Raw genomic sequence first — 23,260 nt, forward strand, 5'->3', positions numbered from 1 at the left:
GTGATTAACAGAGCTGCTCACCTGTTTTTTACACTTCGCTCAGATATGCAGAGGTGCACTGGCACATCCCTTATATATGTAAGCTCAAACATATGTAACTGTCCTCATCTCAAAAAAGATATACTGGCATTAGAAAAGGTTCAGAAAAGGGCAACTAAACTGATTCGGGGTTTGGAACGGGTCCCATAGGAGGAGAGATTAAAGAGGCTAGGACTTTTCAGCTTGGAAAAGAGGAGATTAAGGGGGGAGATGATAGAGGTCTATAAAATCATGAGTGGTGTGGAGAAAGTGAATAAGGAAAAGTTATTTGCTTGTTCCCATAATATAAGAACTAGGGGCCACCAAATGAAATTAATGGGCAGCAGGTTTAAAACAAATAAAAGGACGTTCTTCTTCTCTCAGTGCACAGTCAACCTGTGGAACTCCTTGCCTGAGGAGGTTATAAAGGCTAGGACTATAACAGGGTTTAAAAGAGAACTGGATAAATTCATGGAGGTTAAGTCCATAAATGGCTATTAGCCAGGATGGGTAAGGAATGGTGTCCCTAGCCTCTGTTTGTCAGAGGGTGGAGATGGATGGCAGGAGAGAGATCACTTGATCATTACCTGTTAGGTGCCCCAGAGGAGTGAACCTGGCATTGGCCACTGTCAGCAGACAGGATACTGGGCTGGATGGACCTTTGGTCTTACCCAGTATGGTCATTCTTATGTTCTTATGACAAATAGCCACATGGATTTTTGTTGCTAAAGATTCTGCCCCAAGGCTCTGTAACTGAATGTATTATCTGCTCCTTCCACTTTCTCCTCTTCTCTCTTCCAATGGAATAGTGGCCTCCCATGGGCTAGATGCTTATGCAAGCCACAATGGGTTTAGATCACCCCCACAGGAGACTAGCTAGTCCCTCCTTAATAAAGACACCAACTGGCTAATTCTTCCTCATACGTTAACACTTCAGTGCCATGGAAGAGGTTAGCTTTTAGAGGGAGAAAAGCTACATTAGCTTCCTCTGTACTTTTTGCTGAGCACAAGAGGAGTCGTGTCCAGCTGCAGATGCACTCAGGAAAACTCTTGGGAGTGTGAAATTGAATGTCACGTGGCGGGGACCTTGGGGGAAAGCGGTCTCCAGAGCCCCGCATGGGGAAGTGAACGCAAAGTAAATGTAACAATAGTGTTCTGGTGCGCAAGGCACTGGCTGAGGAGCATGGACTCCAGGGATCTGTTCCTGACTCTGCCACTGAGCTGGGTGACCTGGGACAAATCACTGCCTCTGTTCTCGCTCGCACCCTCTCTCTGTCTTGTCTGTTTAGACAGGAAACTCCTCAGGGCAGGGACTGTCTTTTATGCTGTGTTTGTGCAGCACCTTGGACAGTGGGTCCGAGTCTAGGCTGGGCCTCTCTAGATGCTAATGCCATACAAACAGTAAGGATAGTAGCAGAGGTGGGCTATTGGAGGGCTCCCTCCAGCACCTGGGATAGGGTGCATTTTTACCTGAGTGAGGTGTTGCGGATAACAGGAGAGCTTAACTAGAAATATTCCTAATGAAAATCTGGTTTTAAGCTTTTTGAAGCTGCTAAGATGTCCATATTTCTGCCTTCTCCAGTCTATTCCCCTTGGTAATGGTAAATCTGGGATTTGTGTGCCTTGTCCTCCACCCTGGAATTCCCCGTGATGACACAACCTTGGAGAGCCTTGTTTAATCCATTTAGAAACCAGAAACATGAGTTTCAGCCTCATTTGGGCACTGATTTGTTTGTGGGGTCCTTGGAGGAGAGTAGGTTTTTTGGGGGAATGTTGGAAGAGCGCTCTGGACAGTCTGTGCCTGTCAGCATGCTGCCAAGGACAGAGAGGAGCAAAGTCAAACCTAAGTTTGCAAGTAATGGAGGAGTTCGTAGGCAGCTTCTAGCCTGAGATGCATACCCAGGGTCAGAGTCCGAGTCAGGTTTCAGGGTCCAGGCCAGGAGGAGTGGTCAAAATCAAGCTGAGGTCTTTCAAGAGCCTGTATTGTCGTGGCAGCTACAGGAGATCTATGCTGTTGCCTGGACACTTCCTGGAACGCCCCTGGGGTTTATATAGGGTGGGAGCCACTCAGGAGCCATGAGGCTGCTGCCTGTCGGACTCCCTGAGGCGGGACTTCCTGGAATTTCTGTCCACAGCAGATCATGGATAAGGGAATACAAGCTGGGTATAGCTGCTGATGGTTAGCAGCCTGGAGGTGTTTGCTGCCTGCCAACTCTTCAGGCCCGGCTTTGAGACCCACTGGCCTTACAGTGCCTCACTAACCCTGCTGAGTCTGCTCACTTGTTTTACCCCTGTTTTGTGTCCCATCTTGCATATGTAAGGGCCTGATCCAAAGCCCACTGAAGTTACTGTAAAGGTTCTCATTGATTCCAGTGGGCTTTGGCTCACCCACTTGGGCTGCAGTTCAGCAAAGCATTTAAGCATGTGATCAACATTAACATCAATGGGAGCTAAACACGTGTTTTGCTGAATAGGGATGGACTGTGAAAGCTGGGCCTTGCTTCCCACAATTCTATAGACTTCTCAGAAACTACCCGTCTCAGGCCCCAATCCGTTCCCTATTAAACTCAGTAGGATTTCTCCACTTGACTTCCGTGGAAGTTGTCGGAGCAAGCTCTCAGATAGCTAAGAGATAAGTAACAAAGTCTCTCTCCCATGCCTCTCAACCTAGAACATTACGAATACTTTTGTTATAATGTTAGAGGAAAAAGCTCTGGTTTATATTATAGATTTAAAAACAAAAAAAAAACACCACACTGTTTGCACCAGCTGATGTGTTTTGAAAGTGCTGGGAGAAACAACAAGAACATGGTTATGAGAGGCCAGCAGTATATCAAAGGTCTTTGGGTGAGTTTTTTTTTTTTTAAATATGTCTTTGTTTAGATTCCTACTCGTTTTGTTCTGATATTAGCAAGTGAGAATTTGAATAGAAATGGGGAAAGCATGGATTTCATAATGATCTTTGAGGTATTGGAGAAGACGTGTGTGTCTGTGTGTGTGTGTGTGTATGTTAACATTAACTTCAGTGTTCTTTTTATAATGGTAATACTGTTAATTTTATCTGAGATAAAGAAACGTCAGTGATTTTAAATCAGTAATCCTGTACGATTTATTCTTGGATGATTCTGTGTTCTAAATAGAAAGTGATATTTTGGTGAAACTCTGTGAATTATGTAATGACTCATTAATTTGGCTTTTTCTGCAGTGTGTGGGTGTGTGAGGAGAGAGGTATGAAGAAGTGTAATGTATCTAGTTGCACACAATCCAGTTCTTTAGGGCATAAAAACAAGCTCTATGTGTGAAACCAAATCACCTCTGTGGACAAGCTGAATGAAACTTAGTTAGGTCCCATCCTGGGATGCAACCACTTCCATAAAACTGAACATTTGAGTCCAATTCCCTCAGTTCATACCCAGGCAAAATTCCCCTTGACAGTGGTTTGTAAGTCAACTGCATCACATGTGTAAAGGAATAGGCGTTTTTCATGTGGCCACTGTGAACAATGAACCCCGCCATGACTACTACTGTGTGCAAATACACCCATCATTAATGTTCCCTTGCCACCTGCCCACCTCGTGTATGTGTGTTTATTCCCATATTGTGTATTGTCAAACTCCTAGATTGTGAGTTTCCTAGGACAGGGACTGTCTTTGTGATACAGGTTTATACTGCGGGCACTAAGTCATCATTCGGGCCTTGTAAGCCTCTTCAGCATCATGACATTCTGGTAGGAGATGTGCCGTGTAGTGCAAAGGAATCGTGGCAGTCAGAGATGGAAAAGACCAGTTAGATTATCTAGTCCACCTTCCTGCTAGTGCAGAATTGGTCAGCATACTTTCTAGTGCAATTTCAAAAGCCCCCAGTCGATGATATCCCAACCACCTTCTCGGGAGACCACTCTATACTCAAATACAGCAAAATCTACGCTCCTTGCATACTCATGAGCTGGGAGGAGGATCCAGTGGTTAGGTCATTAGCCGGAGTCCAGGGTTCACTTCCCTGCTCCGCCAAAAATTCCCGAGTGACCTTGGGCACGTCAGTTAGTGTCTCTCTGCCTCCGTTTCCCATCTGTAAAATGGGGATAGTAGCACTTCCGTTCCTCCCTTGGGTGTGCGAAGATAAATACATTAAAGGCCATGAGGGTGCTCAGATTACACTGGAGAGCTGTAGGTTTGGGATCTGTTGTGGACTCTTTTGACATTTTCTCTTAAACGCATCAATTGCTTGTGTAACCCACCAAGCCCCTCCATCCCACAGGGTGTGAGGACCATGCCAGTCTTTCCCTGCAGAGCCTTGGGATCTAATATAAATACAGCCCCATTTGCAACAGTAAAACCAGGATAATGACTGCCCCCCACGGCTTCTCTTGGACCCATGGGTTTTGGTTCCAGTTGCCATAGCAACATAAACCTCTCATGAGTGGCTGGGAATGCTCACCAGAATCCTTGTGGAAAAAATCACAACACAAGGATTTGCCCTGCCCTCCCACACCCAAGGGGAGGGCCACTAAAAGGAGGCAGCCCTCAAGTTAGAGGTGTGCCCCCTGGAGCTCCATGCGGTGTGGGGTCTCTGTCCTATGTAACTAAGTCATCCCCAGGCTCTAGCTGGAGACACCAGGGAAAACTGTAAGCTGGAGACAAGACCCTGAAACAAGAGAGGAGACACCTTTTCCAGGACATGGTGACTACCTCATCCTGCCCCCGTGTCCCACCCTAGCAAGGAACAAAGTCACTCTGATGGATCTCGTGAACACTGACAGCAAGGGACACAGATGAATGGACACAGACTCCTCAGCCTTGCCGGTTCACGGGGACTCAGTGGCTTCTAAGGGGTCTCTACCCTGTTGCAGTTTCTTGCACACTCACTGGACTATTTTATCCACAGCAGTGGGTCCCAGCGTCTATGAAATGGCCAACATTTGGGCATTTCAGAGTGAGAATTTGGCCTGTAAGTACTCAGCACTATTATCTCTCTTACAGGGCGTATATTGGGAGGGAGCCCTGATGTGCAGGCAAGGCATTCGGTGGGTGTGGGTGGGGGGGCTGTTTGTATCGGCATTAGTCCATTTGCATTGCATTTGTGTATTTTCAGTTAACTCAGTCCCTTGGGAGTACAGTAACTTAGGCCGCGCTGCTCACCTTCAGTATTTTCCCTGTCCAACGTGTGTTGTTAGGTGCATTGCTCCCATTAGTTTAAAGGGGAGGGGGCTACTTATAGAGTTTCCTGGGAGGACCACAGCCTGCACTCTGAGGCTCCATGCATTTTTAAAGCTGGTCTTGCCCTCCTGCAGAGCCTACATGAGGTTCCAGTGAACACAGGTCTCCTTATCCAACCTGGGAACTGTTGCCCGGAAGACAGCATCCTTGCCCAGAGGCAAGTGGGTAGGAGTCCCCAAGCAGGAGGCATTATACTTAAAATATGTTGTGAAAGATTGCTCTTCCGGATCCAGCCTGAGTTGAAGGACACCAAGTAGGAAATGGGAGAGGTGTATGCAGTGAAATGCCCCTGGGCTGCATCTCTTCACACCTTTGGCCATTTCCTTTGTGTCTCTGCATCCCCATGTGCAAACTCAACTTAATTCAAGTTTTGAAAAAAAAGAAAAGAAAAGCAGCTTTGTTGGCACAAAAGAATGGAGTCCAGGAGCAATTTAAATGCTCCCCATTTTCTACCGGAACAGGACACTCAACAAATAAAAAATGCCATCAGGTGCAATATGATCAAATGTTTACATCAGGTACCTGATCAAGTGGTGATACTGGAAAGGGCAGAATAGTTTTTCCTGAGAAGTTATTCCTTCCTCTTGGGCCTGCATTTTATATGCTGTAATATTACTTCGGTGCTACATAAAATATTGCTGATAGCATAAACTGCTTTTCAAATGTACTGGTCTCCACATACTTGTAAAGCCTCTTAAAACATCAAATATACTTCAAAGTAATTTGATTTGCACAACAGGACTGTGGTACATTGAATTTCCTTTCACTATAACCTGAGGTTCTATGTATGTGTCATAGAAATGTAGGACTGGAAGGGACCTCGAGAGGTCTTCTAGTCTAGTCCCCTGCACAAAACATCCCTTACAGTTATTTGTCTAACCTGTTCCTAAAAACCTCCAATGACAGAAATTCCACAACCTCCCTAGGCAATTTATTCCAGTGCTTAACCACCCTGAGAATTGGGAAGTTTTTTCTAATATCTAAACTAAATCTCCCTTGCTGCAGTGTAAGCCCATTACTACTTGGCCGGTCCTCAGTGGATAAGGAGAACAACTGATCACCCTCCTCTTTAAAACAACCTTTTATGTACTTAAAAAGTGCTTGGAATAGAGCACAGTTCATTAGCAAGAAATACTGGGCCTGATGATGATCTGTTTCATTAATGTAAATCTGGAGTGAATCAGTAGAATTCAAAATAGTTGGTCTGGATTTACATCAGTGTGAGCAAGCTCAGAATCAAGTCCACTTTGCTTTGATTCTATGATTGTACAGCTGAAGATAGGAAAGATTTTGTGCTCTAGTCAATATCTTTGCCAATGCAAGATTGTTTGTACATCTCCTTAGTAATTGTCCAAACATGTGTCTAATGAAATAACCAGCTGGGAATTTTCGCTATAGATGTTCAGTTGCCCTTGGACTGCAGCAACATAATCTATCACAATGGCAGAGCATAGTGACACAGTGAGTCTGTCCATACTGTACGCTTTAACAAGCAGGTAAATCCTTTACTCGGGTCCCTCTGCTTAGAAATTACAGTAAAGTCAGAAAATACCTAATGTACGGATTGGGTAGAGATATAGAGGTGAGAAGGGAAACCAGCGAGCAATATAGGCAGCTTCTGTAATTGAACTCATGTTAGGCTTGGTCTTTACCGCCTGGGTGAAAGGCATCCTGGGATGCTTGTGGGGTTTTTTTGTACGAAGTCTATAGGAAAGACAAGGAGACAGTCCTTTGATCTCGAAACAGATTTTTAAAAACCCACAACTGTACCGTCAGTCTCTGTCTGCCTGTCTCTCTAAGCCCCACGTTATAGGGGACCTACAGTATTTTAGTGCTGTGCTATTGTGGAACTAGCAGAGGGATTATATACTCACTAAGCATCTCACCCTACGGCTGTGATGTCCTGCTGTACTGGGAAGCAAAGGACAGGACCATATTGGCCAGTGCTACCTAAAGAACAGAAATTAAATATAAATATAAATCCTTGCCAAAGAGGAAAGAGCAACATTTGAAGGAAAAGGCATTTGGGGCCAGATCTTATGCCATGGAAGGAAAGCACATAGAGGAGGGTTAAGAGGAAACACAAAAGGGACGTTATGCCTCCTTTGTGATCCCTGGATGCTGGGGTCAGGTCAGTCGTGGCAGCCTGGAGTTTCTGTGAGTGAAGGATGGTATGAGACTGCCCCCTCTGTCAGTCCTAGACTGCTGGGAGGAGAGAGGGACAAGTAACCAGTTGCCTTCTGCACCCGCCATCCTTACCACTCTGGGTAGCAGGGGCAGAACATATTGTGTCTTGTCAAAGCATTGTCTCTGCTTCTGCATGAGAATCAATGCCTCCAGGAGTTTAGGGTTAGGGTGTGCTGTGCCTTACTAGCAGAATGGAGCGCCGTGACCGAAGGCACCCCTGTATTCACACCCTATACATTATTGTAATAATCTTTGTGCAAAGCATGCTTTGTGACATATGACTGAAAAACTAATAACACACTGATCATCAGTAGTCTTGTGTAATGCATGTATGAAATGCGTATTGAGAGTTATGAACATAAGATGAAATTATGACTACAGTGTGTTTAGCACACAAGTCTGGGGAGGAGGTAAACTGGTTTCTCAAAGACAACAACAAGCGGACACCTCCAGACAGGGGTCATCAAAGTTGATTGGCAATCACTAGTAAAATGGCCATTCTTCGGCAACAAAGAGGGGCAGGAACAGCTCGATCTGCATTTTAGCAAACAACAATATGGAACCTCTTTCACCGCAAGACTCTGTCTCTGTCCTCACAGCTGGAATGAGCTTTATCTAGGGGTAACCCTAGGGAAAATGGAGACTGGATGATGAAAGTGAGGGGCAAAAATAGGCCAAGCTTGCTTGTGTGCGCAAATTCTGTCTCTCTCTCACCTAAGAAGACCAAGGAATCAGCCCTTTCACTTTGGGAGGGATCCTGGCCTGAGAATTTGGTCAGCCCTGTTGCTGGGAACATGTGGTAAGGAGTTTCCCTTGAACCTAGTCGAGCTTATTAAGTTTTGCTACTAGAAAGTGTTTTATTTTTGTCTCTTGTAACCATATCTGACTTTAATACCATATATTTGTACTCACTGAACATCTCTCTCTCTCTTTGTAGTTAAACTTGGTTTATTTTTTAATCAAAACTAATCAATATTGTGTTTCAACTGAATGGTTTGGGTAATGCCAGTTAAAGTAGAAAACTGTGGCATATTGACCCTTTACAGGGACAGCAAACCTCTGACAGCAAACCACCCAGGGGAGGGCAGGACAGTGCAGAACCCATGTTTTGGGGAATACTTGGGACTGGGAGTGTGTTGGGGTCACCCGGCAAGTAGTAACCAAGGCTGGAGGAAGCCAGAGTGTGACTGGAGTGTTGCTGACAGGCTGCTGGGATCAGAGCGGCTGTGCCAGGGCTGCAGCTATACACACACTCAGGGGTGATGTGCCTGCTGGCAGGCTGCTTGTGAGTGGCCCAGGTTGGGAGCTACAACAGCAAAGCATTGTGAGACACCCAGGGTTCCAGGGCAGGCAGGGACACAACCCCTCACCAGTCTGGAAGGTGACAAGCACATAAAAATGGATTCCTTAAAGAAAATGAATAAATCTGTGCATATAAGGATTTCTAAGGAGTCTTGGCAGCAGAAACGTGAAGTTGGGACTGGCAACACCACAGAGTTTCTTGGAAAAAAACATATTGTCATTTTTTAATTATTATTCAGCAAGGAGCAGTCTAAACTCTATAGCATTGCACACCCTTTAAGGTCTAATTTGGTAGCTATTCTACCGTACCCCTGACTTGAATAGGAATTTTGCCTGTGGGCCTGTACTTTTGCTAGGTCTTCACAAAGTGAAGTGGAAAAGAAATATTTGCATGCCTCCTACGTAGCTGAAATAACATCACCCTGGATTTTCAGAATCACTGAACACCGGTTGCAGTCAATGCGACCTAGGGTTGTTTAGCATCCCTATAATAAGATGGAGTTCATGGGCCATCTTATTTGTCATAGTGTCTATTTAGACTGTAAGTCTTTCAGAGCAGGGACTGTCTGTTACTATGTGTCTGTACAGTGCCTAGCATGATAGGGCCCTGATATCCATTCAGTCCTCTAGGCACCACTGGAATATAAATAATAAATGAAAGCTGGGAATCAGGCCCTCATGCAGAGTGTGGACCCTGGTCTAATGTTCATTATTGTGACAAAAGAAACTAGGAACATCTCCGGTTTTTTATAGTTATGTCTCTTGCGAGGGCAGATGAGTGCAAATGAATATGAGGATGAAACAGTTTCCCTGCTGACCTTGGAATTTCAGCATAGAGCAGAAACTGAGCCATTTATCGATGTGAAAGACTTTGGTCCAAACTGTCTCCTGACTTGACTTCATTGATCTCAGTGAAGTTACACCTCCAGAGAATTGGGACATTTCCTCCTCTCCATGCACGGCAACAAAACTAATTTCTTAGTAACCTCTGTCCACTAAACTTCTTCATGTCATTGGCTGATACAATCTGAGGAGTTAATGGCATTGCTCCATTAACTATATTCGGGATCACAAACAGAAAATCCCAGAGGATGGTGTACCATCACCACCTCTTTCATCTCAAGTTAATATTGCTAACACAGTAACTATCAATTAACATCCACACCCAGGAGAGTGCTCTGCTGTATCTGTGCAACAGTGAGGTACCGAACCCTCCCAATGATATTTGCATGTCTGTGAATAACATTCTAATTAACTGTCCTGACACAGGTCATGTTGGTGTGTGGGCGTGTGCGTACACAGCTCAGACATTTGTGGGCATCTCTTGACTTTGAAAATATATTTCTTAATTTTCTGTTTAAAATGGAAAAGGGAGAAATCTAATGGCAGTTTATTAGAAAGCTATTTAGGGCAGGTTGATAATTCCAGAAAAAAATGCTTCCTTTAAAAAAGAATCAAATTTAAAACAAACAGAGGCCACAAAGTAAATCAGTGTTTGTCATTTACAGCCATATTATTTAGATCAAATCCTAAAGGCCAAGCTTATCAAAGCCTTAGCATTTTTCTTCTCATGTTTGCAGTGGAGGCATTAGCAGAAGCCTGAGGCCACACTATATTTGAATGATACTGATTGACACTCCAGATGGAGGTTATAGAATCTAGTACATTCCCTGGGCTGTTTGGCTCAGTGTTTTCTGAATTAATTCCCTTATTGGTTATTAGCTATTAGCTTTTGTCTACATTTAGAGGTTTATTTTTCACTAAATATTTCTGTGCTAGTTTGTAATTATTTTGGTGCTTGGACTTTACCAGTGAACTCCCAGACGTAATAAAAGTGACATGTAAACTTTTAATTTCAGAATAATGAAGATGCTCCAGTTTGCCTTTGTTATCTTTGCTTTGGTTCTAGAATTGTGTCCAAAGCAAAATCACAGATCCCCAAACTTTAGGAGTGATTGAAATTCGAAAATGGATCCAGATATAAATTTTGCAAATGGTGTTAATAATAGACCAAAGCAAATCTTGGATCATAATATCTCCCGACTTCAGGGCCATTCAAAGTTCAGACCTGGATCCACAGTTTTTGGCTTGACCCCATAGCTGTTTTTCCCCAGCCTGTTCATTAACATTCACTTACAAACAACTTTTATACAGCCAGTGGCCTTATGTTCCTCATCGCCTTGAGGAACATGGGACGTCAAAGCTCCAGACTCAATCATTGGAACGCTAGGAAATGCTTAGTTAGAATATCCCCACATTGAGTGTTAGGATTACAAGCAAAATCAAACCACAAACTTGCAGGACCATGAAATGCATAAGGAAAGTGCTGTTTCACACACAACACTACTGGGGAGGTGGGCTCGGCTTGCCTTCGAATTGAGAAAGGCTGAGTAGAGGTAGTAAAAGAAAAGTTCACTTAAGACCTCTTCACAAGACGGATATGCCGGTACCCTTTGTCAGGTTCAGGGTAGTTGTACAGTCTGCCTGGTGCCTAGCAAAGTGGGACAGCAATCTTGGTTAGGTTTTTTCAATACCATCATGGTATTAATGTCATATTTTGTAGGGTACCTACAGCATTTGCAGTGGATGATTAAAAGCCATGTATGAAAATACTACAGTCTTATCATTATGAAGAAGTGTCTCATTACATTTATTTCACTGAGAAATTAGAACTTTTCAGCAAAGGTTCTATTTTGCCACATCTTTGTTCCCAGCAAAGGTCCTGGTTTTACGGCTGCTGCTGCTATAGTGTCTGCACTTTTCGCATTTGGCAGATTTTGTCTGTTGATGCCTTTTTTTTTTTTTTCCCCTGTGTGTTTTTTCTCCTTTTGGTCATTATCATCCCATTTTTACTTGTTAAACTGATGAACTTTTCTCTCTCCCATCTTAACTTTTCATTTGATTTTTATGGTGCATTTTGCCTCCTTGCAGCTTTTATAGTATGCTGTGCCTTAGGCTCTTTCTCTGAAGACTTTTTGCCCGGGAGGATTGCTTTCTCGGTGCTGTTCCATTAGGGCATTTTGATCATTTTTTTCAATACTCTCTTCAGGTAAATTGCTCTTTTCTTGATATCTCACCTTTGCGGCTATACTAAGCAAAGGTGGTGAATAGTTGCATAGAATCTTCTGGGTATGAGAGCCCAAGATGTAGTCCAGTTACAAATCTGCTTCATGTTAAATAATATCTTATTCAGTGTGCAGGGAAAGGGGTTCGTAACTAATGTTTTCAGCCACTACAAGTTTGACCATGCAAGCAATTCAATACAAGTGTGGCCAACTCTTGCCATTTTATCTTACGACTCACAATATTCCATAAGGACCCAGCTCCTGGAGTCTAGTGAATCTCAGCTTGTATTTTTTTAAAGTAAATGTCTAGCCCTTGTGGAGCGAAGCTGCAAAATGTGACCTGAAAATGCCCTACTAGTTCAAAAACCAGAAGGCAAAGAAAAATAATCCAAAACATATTATTTTTAAACTCATGTTTTTTTAAAGCCAGTCTCATGGTTTTTGAGGGGTCTGGATTCAAAAGTTTTGAACGCTTGAGTTTAGCAATACTGCACCATTTTCTTTAAATATTTATGACTAGATTGTATTCTTGCAATACTTAAACTAGCAGGGTAGCAAGGGGAAGTTAGCTCATGACCCTGCCCATCCTTAACTGGAGTTTGGAGTACAGTCTCTCTTCTCCGAGTACTCCTCCTGTGAGTAAGTGAGCAAGGAGGAGATGGAGAAAGGAGGTGAATGGTCAGAGCCTTGACTCTACTCTCTCTGCTCACTGGCAAGAAGTTATAGCCAACCAAGGGCTGCAGTAACTTGCTTCCCTACTCCAGAGACAAAGTTGAGCAAGAAAGGAATTGCTGCTTTCAGAGTCAAAATTCCTTCCCAGGGCTGCTCTGATGTGGCAGCCAGACACCCCCGTATACTCAGGGCTGAGCCTGAAGGCTCTGTTTAGCCTTCCGTCATTATTCAGACCATTGAGATGTCCGTACTTGCTCTCCTTGGGATTCAGGCTACAAGTGGTGTTTCCAGAGTGCTGGTTTTTAATCCTGATGTTTGTCAGAATTCTAGCCAGCGCAGAGAGTAAAAAAAAAAAAAAAAAAGGGAAAAGTTTCTTGGAGAAAGGCTGCTGTGCGCAATGTTAGCATGGTAAATAAACAACGGTGACTCTGTATATAATTTATGTGAACATAACAAGGGAGGGAAAAATCATTGAAAAAACGTGTAGAAACACTGGAAAAACTTTGATCAGTAAAGCAAAATAATAGCAGTATTGTGGCATTTACCCAGGTCAAAATCAGTGTGTCTCCGGTGACCTGTAGAGATGATGAATACGCGAGCATTGGCAAAGTGGAAATTTATTAATGAGAGCAGGATAATTTTGCATATTTTCTTATCCAGTGGTCACTGGGAGAACCTCATAAGATTCATTGTGTCTGTTGTTGAAAATGTTCCCTAGAACAGCAGGTAAAATACAATCTGAAGCACATGCATTTAAATGATTGAAAACATCCTAAATTATTGATAACGATTTTAACAGCCTATCATATTGAAGATGTTTTTAAAGCAGAAGGGTTTATTCCAATCAGCTGCCAAAACGACGACAAAAGCACTTTTTTTGAACATGGCTCTTGCAATGAGAACGAATGAAGAAACAGAAAGAAAGAGTCCTAAAGGTTGGTGCCTCCCTGTATAATGTACAGGGCTGCAGAGCCAGAATTTGGGGTTTGAGCTAAGCCAGACTCCTCTGGAGTTCTCCTGCGTAGTTTCAGAACCTGACTCGTAGAATTGATAAACTAAGCAAGTCATGCATTTATATGCACCAATCTGTGCAAAATGGGTACAGTTTTATCTCCAGAAACCTCCTATGTATTAACAGTTGTGTGGTCTGGGTTTGGTTTGTGTTGGCACACTGCACTTTTGAATGCTACAGCAGCTGGCCATTTCTTCATGTTCATATGAGCCAAGATATTTCACATGAAACTGGACAAACGGCACAGTATGGGAGGGTGGGAAACCAAAGGGAAGCAGGAGGCCAAATCTTGACCCTGTTTGACACTGATGTAAAGAGGATGGTGGCCCCTTCCTCCAGCCTGGGAGAGCTCTGATCCTAAGGCTGGGCAGACAGTGTGGAAGGGGCCCCTGAGCTGCCCTTCAGGAACAATGCGGGTAGGTCCCCATGGAGCTACAGGGGGCAGCTGATGTAAATGAGCTCTCTGGCCCGTCTGCAGATGCTGCCCATGGCGGGTACTGGAGCTGTTTGTGCAGGCCTGCGACTGTAGGACCCTCCTCCTTCCAAGCAGCTCACTATGCACCCCCCAAACAAAACTCCATTGTGATGTGGTTAAAGGGAGTGAGAGTCCTAGGACTGGGGGTTGTGCACCCTCCCTGTTCTGGACTGGCTAAGATGGGGCTTATCCAGCCTCAACAGGCCCTTGTCATTCCTAGCTGCCAGCTGCATTTTGAAGGCTGCTAGCATCCTGGTTATTACAGACGGACAGTACAGGCTGGTGGGGGGTGGGGGGGGGGGAAGAGGAGAGCTATCTCTCTGACCCCACAGCAAAGTGAGGAGAGGAGTGTCACTGAGACAAAGGGAGGGATGGGTGTGGATACAGAGCCCTTCTGTAGCCCCCGCTAGTGGGCTTGAGGGAGAATTGGAGGAATGCTCCATGAGAGAGCTCCGGCCGGACTCCAAGTGCTCAGCAGTAAAGATGTAGCCCAAGGAGAGTCAAGGCAGGGTGAAGTCTCTCTGTTTTGGAAAAAGCCGGCCTCCCAGACATGGAAAAATAATCTAGGCTTAAATTGCTTGCGCCTTAATTGTTGATAGTTAAATTTGAGACACCTTTGATTTGTCTAGAGGGGTCGCTCAGCACTGTCAGAAAAGGAGGCCCTTTAAAGATGTCTCCAGTTGGGCACCTAAAAGCCAAGATGAGTGAACTCACTAGTCAGTTGTGAACATGCGGGCCTGCTTGTACCTTATTGCAGACACTTCCTTCCAGGGAGAGCTAGTGACCATGTACTTCCTCCTTCCCACACTACTCCAGCTTCCTTCTGAAATGAGACACATCACTCATTTCTCTGGCTAGCTGGGAATGTGTTCCACCTTCCAATGTCCTTTGTGCAAAGAGAACCTGCACGAAGTGCTTCCATGAGGACATAAACTGTAGGTGAAATCCTGGGAAAAAGCAGGCAGCAGCCAAATGTCTTTTCACATCAGTCAAGCCTGCCTACATTTCAGCTGCTAGATGTACATCATCTCTTTTGAAATGAATGACAGGTTTGCCATTTCTCAGGGAATCTTCTGACTTGTTTGAAGGCTGCCAAAGATTATTGAGTGTTATCTGGGCCCTGAACACACAAACTGACTGAATGCTGATATTTAATTCCCCACATGTTCAGACAGTATTTCGATGTTCACTGCAATTTTCTATTTCCATTTTCGTAGTTCTGCAAAGTTATGGGGTTTAACCATGTTTTTCAATTTTTATCAATTTAAATTTTCACAATGAGAGGTAAGACAATAATTATTTAATGACAATACACAGTGAGATTCAAAAAGTTAAAACTTTCTAGCCCTTAAAACACAAATTGTCAATATCACATGTCAAAATATACAAAGTAAAGAGCCGTCAATCAAAAGCTAATAAAATTCTCAAGTGGCATTTTTCTTAATTTGCCAATCTGTAAATTTTGAATATTATCAATGAAAATATTTTCTACATGCCATTAATGACTCCTTCTTGGAGCAGCTAGTCTTTGAACCCACAAGGAAGAGACAATTCTTGAGTTAGTCCAAAGTGATGCAGAGGATCTTGTCCATGAGGTGAATATAGGTGAACTGTTCAGTAATAGTGACCATAATAGAATAAAATTTAACGTCCTTGTAGGGGGAAAATTCCAAACATACTCATAAATAAATTAGTCAAAAGGGGTAAACAGTGAGATGGCAAAGTTTGCAGACAATACAAAATTTGCAGACAATACAATATTCAAGATAGGTAAGTCCAAAGCAAGAGTTACAAAGGGACCTCACAAACCTAGGTGACTGAGCAAGAAAATGGCACATGAAATCCAGTGTTAAATGCAAAGCAATTCACCTTAGAAAACATAATCACAACTACACATCCAAAATAATGGGGTCTAAATTAGCTGTTACCACTCAGCGTGCAGCAGCAGTCAAAAAAGCTAACAGATCATTAGGAACCATTAGGAAAGGGATCGATAATAAGACAGAAAATATCATCATGCCACTGTATAAACCCAGGGTACGCCCACATCTTGAATACTATCTGCAGTTATGGTCGCCCCATCTGAAAAGAGATATATTAGAATTGGGAGAAGTACAGAGAAGGGCAACAAAAATAATTACGGGTTGTGATGGGGCTCCTGGCCCGCGCTGGCCCTGGGGGGTTTAAAACCAGCCTAGGGAGGCTGAGCGGCAGGCAGCCAAAGGAGGGGCTGCAGGGGAAACAGCTAACTAGGGTGACAGCTGCAGACAATTAGGGTGGCGGCTGGACCAGCCAATCAGGGCCCAGCCGGCCCATATAAAAGGAAGCTGCAGACCAGAGCAAAGAGTCTGCTGCAGGGAGCCCTAGGGAGAAGACTGGTTCCTAGAGAGCTCCTGACAGGCTGCCAGGACTTACAGGCTCGAGGCCCTGGGAAGAGGGCAAGCGAGCCGGAGCCAGAGGCAGGAGCGGAAGGAACTGAGTCTGCGGGGAAGTGGCCCAGGGAATAGAGACAGTGAGCGGGAAGGAAGGGGCTGCTGTTAGCCAGGTCCCTGGGTCGGGGCCCGGAGTAGTGGGCAGGCCTGCCCCTGGTCTCCCTGCCCCAAGCTGCTGAAGGAGCGGCCCGGCTGGGCACTGGCAAGCCGCTGCGAGGAGTGGCTGGTTTCTTGTTGGAGGAGTCCCCTAGAAGTGGGGGGGTGGGACCGGACGGTGACACAGCCAGGGGGCTGTGCCATGAAGCAGACACTGAAAGGAGCCATAACGGGCCTACAGGTGGAGGCGAGGAGGGGAGAGCCACCACCACCCGAGGGCACACCCAAAATTCCCAAAACGCCCAGCAGGGGGCGCCAGTGTGGTGAGCGACCCTGTGACACGGGTATGGAACAGCTTCCTTATGAGGAGAGATTAAAAAGACTGGGACTGTTCATCTTGGGCGGGGGAAGACTAAAGGAGTATAGGACAGAGGTCTCTCAAATCATGGATGCTGTGGAGAAAGTGCCTAAGGAAGCGTTGTTTACCCCTTCACGAAACACAAGAACCAGGAGTCAGCTAACGAAATTAATAGGCAGCAGGTTTTAAACAAACAAAAGGAAGTATTTCTTCACACAACACACAGACTGCCTGTGGAACTCCTTGCCAGGGGATGTTGAACAGGCCAGAAGGATAAATGGGTTCCGAATTAAATAAATTCATGGAGAATCGGTCCATCAGTGGCTATTAGCCAAGATGATTGGGGGGTAACCCCATGCTCCAGGTGTCCCTAAACCTCTAACTGCGAACTGCTGAGACTGGACGACAGGGGGATGGATCACTTGATAAATTGCCCTGTTCTGTTCATTCCCTCTGAAGCGCCTAGCACTGGTAACTGTTGGAAGACAGGATACTGGGCTCGATGAACCATTGGTCTGACCCAGTATGGCCATTCTTACATTCTGATCTTTTGATTGGTTTGTGTGTGTACAGTGACATTGACGTTTATCAATATTTACCAATAAAAATGTAATCTTTTCAAGCCTAATCATACTACACCTCCTGCGGGCGCACACATGTATGGTGGACATCACAAATACAAAACAAAGTCAAGCAAACAAAAACTCCAAACCACTAAGAGAAAAGGGAATTAAAATAATTTGATTTCTTAATTAGCTCTAAGGTCATGAGTGCTAGATCTTCACCTTTGCCAGCAGGATGGCTGCAAGTCAAGTCCTCTGGCTTCCCACACAGGGCAAGAAGCACAGTGCTGCTGAGGGAGTGTGCGATCTGTTTTTTTGGCTTACAGCACTTTGAGGGCTTGTTCCTACAACATAAATATACGACATCCAAAAAACTCTATCCGAGAACCATTAAGGTTGCAAAGTCAAGCACTATGAAGTTAGGAATGGCAGGATGAAGGTGGCCTGTGAAACCTTAAATTGGCCCCATTTCGTGTGTTCGTTATGATGTAGTCGTTAACCGCATGATCATGTGCCATTTTTTTCACAGAGCCCCTTAATTCTGGTATTTCCTGTCTTTTGAATGCTTGACTTTGCAACCTTAATCTCCTTTTAACATAGCATTTTTGGTTGCAATATCTATAATTTAAAGGAAGTGGCTCTGTACTCCCTCCATGCAGTTGTATTTTTGGGCACTGCTCCTAATTCCAAGTTTAGCAAGGCCTTGTGCCTGCTCTGTTCTCTGCTCTCCTCCGCCCCGCACTCCTTCATGCAGCAATGGGGATGAAATTAGATCCCGGTTGTGCTCATTATTAGTCACTGTCGTCTGGTGGGGCTAACGGATAGGACACCGGATTTGTTATAACAGCCCCCGTGTTCATGGTAATAAGATGAGCTTTGTTTATGGGGCAGTTCCGTTCCAGTTGAGAACCCGCTTGGCTGCATAACTCCCAGCGGAGTTGTCTGAGTTCCGTGTTCAGAGAGGACGTGCTCTTTGGCAGCCCAACTGGTGCAGTTAGTTATGCTTCGCAAGAGGGTAGGAGACCAGGACACGGGGTGAAAGTAAGTCTAGGGACTTACCAGTACGGGGCTGGGCTGGGGCCGGCTCTGGCCCCTGGAAGGGGCAGGGCCCCGGGCGGAAGGGGCAGAGCTGGGGGGAGGTCAGAGCCAGCCCCGGCCCATCCTGTACTGGCAAGTGCCTCCTTCCCCCTCCCCGGGGTAACAGCGGCAGCCGGGGGCTCTGGCAGCGGTTTAAAGGGCCCTGGGCAGTAGCAGTGGCCGGAGCCCCGGGCCCTTGAAATCGTTCCTGGAGCCCCACCGCCGCTTCCCCAGGGCTCCAGCAGCAGGGCTCCGGGGACAGGGCTCTGGCTGCCACTACCGCTCTGGGCCCTTTAAATCGTCCCCGGAGCCTGCCGGAGCCCTGGGGAAGCAGGGGCGGGGCTCCAGGGATGATTTAAAGGGCCCAGGGCTCGGCTGCCACTACAGCCCGGGGCCCTTTAAATCGCCGCCCCAGCCCCGCCGCCGCTACCCCAGGGCTCCGGCAGCAGGGCTCTGGCAGCAATTTAAAGGGCCGGGGGCTCCAGCCGTTGCTGGGCGCCGCAGGCCCTTTAAATTGTTCCTGGGGAAGCCGATTCACCCCGGTACGGTGCACTGGCTCTTGCCGATACGCCGTACCGGGGCATACCGGCTTACTTTCACCTCTGCCAGGACATCAGATGTCATCTTAGCGGGAGCCGGGCTCTCCATGCTGCAGCTGGACATGGAGACTGCTGCTGTGTGGATCCTCCTTCCTGTCGCCCCGCATGTGTGCCATGCTAGGATTCCCAGAGTAAAATCCCAGCCCCACTGATTATTATCCTAGCCCCAATGGTTATTGTGCATTGACTTCAGTGCAGCCAGGACTTCACCCATAGAGTCTACTACAGCCAGCATAATGGCTACAGTATCCACTACAAAGCAGCTCCAACGTGTTGGTGGGAGTGTGGGTTCCTCCCCCCGGGGTCCACTGCACAACTCCTTCGCGCCCAGCCCCGCTACTCTGCAGGGCGGTTGCTATCGTCCACTTAACTGTATCATTGTGGGCTCAGTCTCTTGCTGAGCCCGTGGCTCTTCTGTCTCTTCCAGGTTCTACCGAGAAAGGTGAAAGTCTTGTGTGAACGTATGCAGAGGCTGGGGTAGGCTCCTTCACTGATGAAACGTAAGGGAAATAAGATTTCTAACAGCGCTGCTTACATAGAGAAGCCTTTCAAATCAATAACCATAAAAGTCCAGATGGAGGGGAATTTGGCACCTGCTCTTTTGGCAGTTTGTTGTGTCTAGGGGGAGGAGGGGACTCTGGTGTACTTTTCTAGGGATGATGTAATTTCCAGGTAGTCCAGGCCCTTGGAAATATGTACTGATCCTTCACCCTGGATAAGTAATTCCTAACTTTATAGAGGCCTTTCATAACCATGCAGTTCAGTAATGAGATTTGGTATTTAAAAAGCAATTTTTATCCTCCGGGTGTTTTCCCATGCGATGGGTGAGTGTATTTTCCTTTCACTTATTAGCCTTGATTATCATCATTGCTTCTTTTTTTCTCCTTGCTTGTGGTGACCAGTAAGACGTATCTGCTCCGATTCGGCTCCTATTGTTTCCAACACGAATTACGGATATGCATGTAAGAAAGGAAAGGGGCCTGTTCTCATTTAGGATGATGTGACAGGGGACTAAGATAGCTTATTCTGAAGCTGGGGAAGTTTGCTTTTCTTCCTGGACTCCTAGTTAGCATTATAATGCAGTTCTTCAGTAAATTGTTTTGTGATGGTATTTATGATATGATCAGACTTACAAGCAGACCATGCCAGACACTTTCATCTCTCAAGGAACCCTTTGCTTATTTGATGATCCAATTAAACATGTTTTCTATGAATTATCTTTGATGTTCTCAACAAATTCCAGAGAACAGCACATGTCACTTAGGGGACTCCAATAGAATAAGACATGCATCTTATATTTCTGAAATACTTTAAATAATTTGCAGGTGCAAAAAAAAAAGGCCTTTAGTTTTTGTCACATTTTACAAGGAAAACTCCATGATTCTGAAGGCAGAAAACCCACCATCCCTCCCTGTTTAAGGGAATTAGCTTTGTAAGAATTCTCTTCATCCGATGAAGTGAGCTGTAGCTCACGAAAGTTTATGCTCAAATAAATTGGTTAGTCTCTAAGGTGCCAAAAGTCCTCCTTTTCTTTTTGCTAATACAGACTAACACGGCTGCTACTCTGAAACCTTCTTCACAGTGTGTGTATATATAGCAGATATTCTGACAATATCCATTCTGTAGCTCCCAAACAAATATTCCTTATTAATTTTCTGCAGTGACTTTAACTGGAAGACTATATCAACAGGAAAATGTAAAGTAGCAAGAAAAATGAATCAAGTTCACACACATTGAATAAGTTCTTATGTACAACCTGCATCAAGCCCCACTGATAAGCAACTAGAGCCCATTAAAGCCTTGGGTTAAGTCTCCAGAAGCACCTGACCAGTCCCTGTGAATCCTGCCACACTGTAGTTCCAGATCGTAATGATGCATTGACCACACACAGTCACCATACACACACCGCAAAATCACTTCCATGCAAAGTCTATTCTCCTTCCCTGCAGATCAGTTTCCGAATGGCTTTTGATCTAATCAGACTCACAGAGTAGAGTTCTCCCAAATAATGTCATCTTTCAGAAAAGACAGTAAGCTAGGGATGTCAATGCTAATTCAGCCTCCAAGTCTTCTGTCTTATTTATCATCTCTGTTTCAGCTTGGTTTGGGGCAATGCTAGGCAGTTCTCCCAAATCACATGTAAATTAAGATTCATTCAGTTCCTTCACAATAGAGACATTTAAAGATTGGGAGGCCCTAAATCTGGAATGTCTTAGCCTCTGTAAAAAACATATATTTAGTCTTGGTTTTCAAACCCTCGAGCAGCTAATCATAGACACGGCCCCCTCCTTTGCTGTATGTCTGTTGTCATGATTGATATTACCTTGGTCTGGTAGTCATTCTGAGGATTTGCTCACTTATTCCTTCATTTTAGTCCTGGGAGCCACAAAATTCACTTCCTTCATTTGTGATTGTCGGAGCTGGAAATTCGTAAGCCCGGTTACATGTTAGAGCTACTCATCCACAAAACAATCTATAGGCCATAGACCAGGGAGGGCACCTGGGGCCATGGCCCAACCAGTTTTTAGCCAGGCCAAGCCTGAGTGGCACAGTGACCCAGGTTTCAGTGCCATGCACTCAGATTTGGATGGGATGGGTGTAGGGGCTCATGGGCTAGGGGGTCAGGTGGTGTGGGGGGATGGAGGAGAGGAAGGTGATCAGGAACAGTTAACATGGATTCACCAAGAGCAAGTCATGCCTGACCAACCTGATTGCCTTCTGTGATGAGATAATTGGCTCTGTGGATATGGGGAAAGCGGTGGATGTGATATATCTTGACTTTAGCAAAGCTTTTGATATGGTCTCCCACAGTATTCTTGCCAGCAAGTTAAAAAAGTATGGATTGGGTGAATGGACTATAAGGTGGATAGAAAGCTGGCTAGATCATCGGGCTCAATGGGTAGTGATCAATGGCTCCATGTCTAGTTGGCAGCTGGTATCAAGCGGCGTGCCCCAGGGGTCTGTCTTGGGTCGGTTTTGTTCAACATCTTTATTAATGATCTGGATGATGGGATGAATTGCACCAGCAGCAAATTCACAGATTACATTAAGCTGGGGGGAGAGGTAGATACCCTGGACGGGAGGGATAGGGTCCAGAGTGACCTAGAGAAATTGGAGGATTGGGCCAAAAGAAATCTGATGAGGTTCAACATGGACAAGTGCAGAGTCCTGCACTTAGGAAGGAAGAATCCCATGCATGGCTATACGCTGGGAACCGACTGGCTAAGCAGCAGTTCTGCAGAAAAGGACCTAGGGATTACAGTGGACAAGAAGCAGGATATAAATCTGCCCCAGATCCCATCTTCCTGTTCCCAGTAAAATCCCCTTTGTTATATTGTTGTTTTGGGGTGTGTTGTTTCCTTTCTGGTGTTTGTGCTGATATACTTTGTTTGTTTCTTGTTTACTGGGGTTTATACTCCAGGCCAGCAGTGTGTGGTGTCCCAGGTCTTGAACCTAGGCCTGGCAGTCCCCTGACAGCCTCTTCATCCTGGCTTCCACCCAGTATCTGCTGAAAGCTGTTGGGCTGAGAACAGCAGGACTGTAGCCTCAGCCAAGGCACCGCCCAAGGGACCCCTGATTGGAGGATCACCTGGTTTCACCGATTGGTCCAAACAGGCTATTTAAGTCAGAAGGAGGCACAGGAAGTTTGTCCGAGCAACTAGGGGATTTCCTGTTGTGGCTGCATTGGCCCCTGCTTGTGCCTGCCTCTTGCACCCACCCCTGTTCCTGATTCCTGCTCTGCTCCTGCCTCACCCCTGTCTTCTCTCCTGTTCCCATCATCCTCCTGCTCCGTGCTTCATCCTCGCCTCTCCTCCAGTTCCTGCCCTTACACCTCACCTTCAAACACCAGTTACCAAACCTGGCTTTGACTCCAGCTTCTGAGCCTGACTCTGGTTTGACCCATGGCTCTGGCGTTTGGTATCTGACCTCGGCTCTGACTTTCAGCTTTGATTGTTGATTCTGACTCTGTCTTGACACCCTGGCTTTATTCCCCAACCTGGACACCTGCACCACCCACCAGATGTGACTCCCTGCTCTGACTACTAGGCCAGACCACTTACATCCTGGTCCATAACACAGTAGTAACATTTAGCGGTTTTCCCCAGGGACAGCATCCTGTGTCTCTTGGGCACAGTGGGGAGTTACCTAGGGTGGAGGCACCCGGTGTCACAACAAAGAACCCAAGAC

The 23,260-nt window shown here is 45.5% G+C and overlaps 1 protein-coding gene across 3 annotated transcripts in view; it reads left to right on the forward strand.

The window, feature by feature from the left end:
* The window catches only part of MDGA2 (MAM domain containing glycosylphosphatidylinositol anchor 2), a 647,298-nt gene that overhangs the window by 439,028 nt on the left and 185,010 nt on the right, over positions 1-23,260 (forward strand). The gene's annotated exons all lie outside the window — the stretch shown is intronic.

The sequence above is a fragment of the Chelonia mydas genome, chromosome 6, assembly GCF_015237465.2.
Source record: "Chelonia mydas isolate rCheMyd1 chromosome 6, rCheMyd1.pri.v2, whole genome shotgun sequence".
NCBI classification, from domain to species: domain Eukaryota; kingdom Metazoa; phylum Chordata; order Testudines; family Cheloniidae; genus Chelonia; species Chelonia mydas.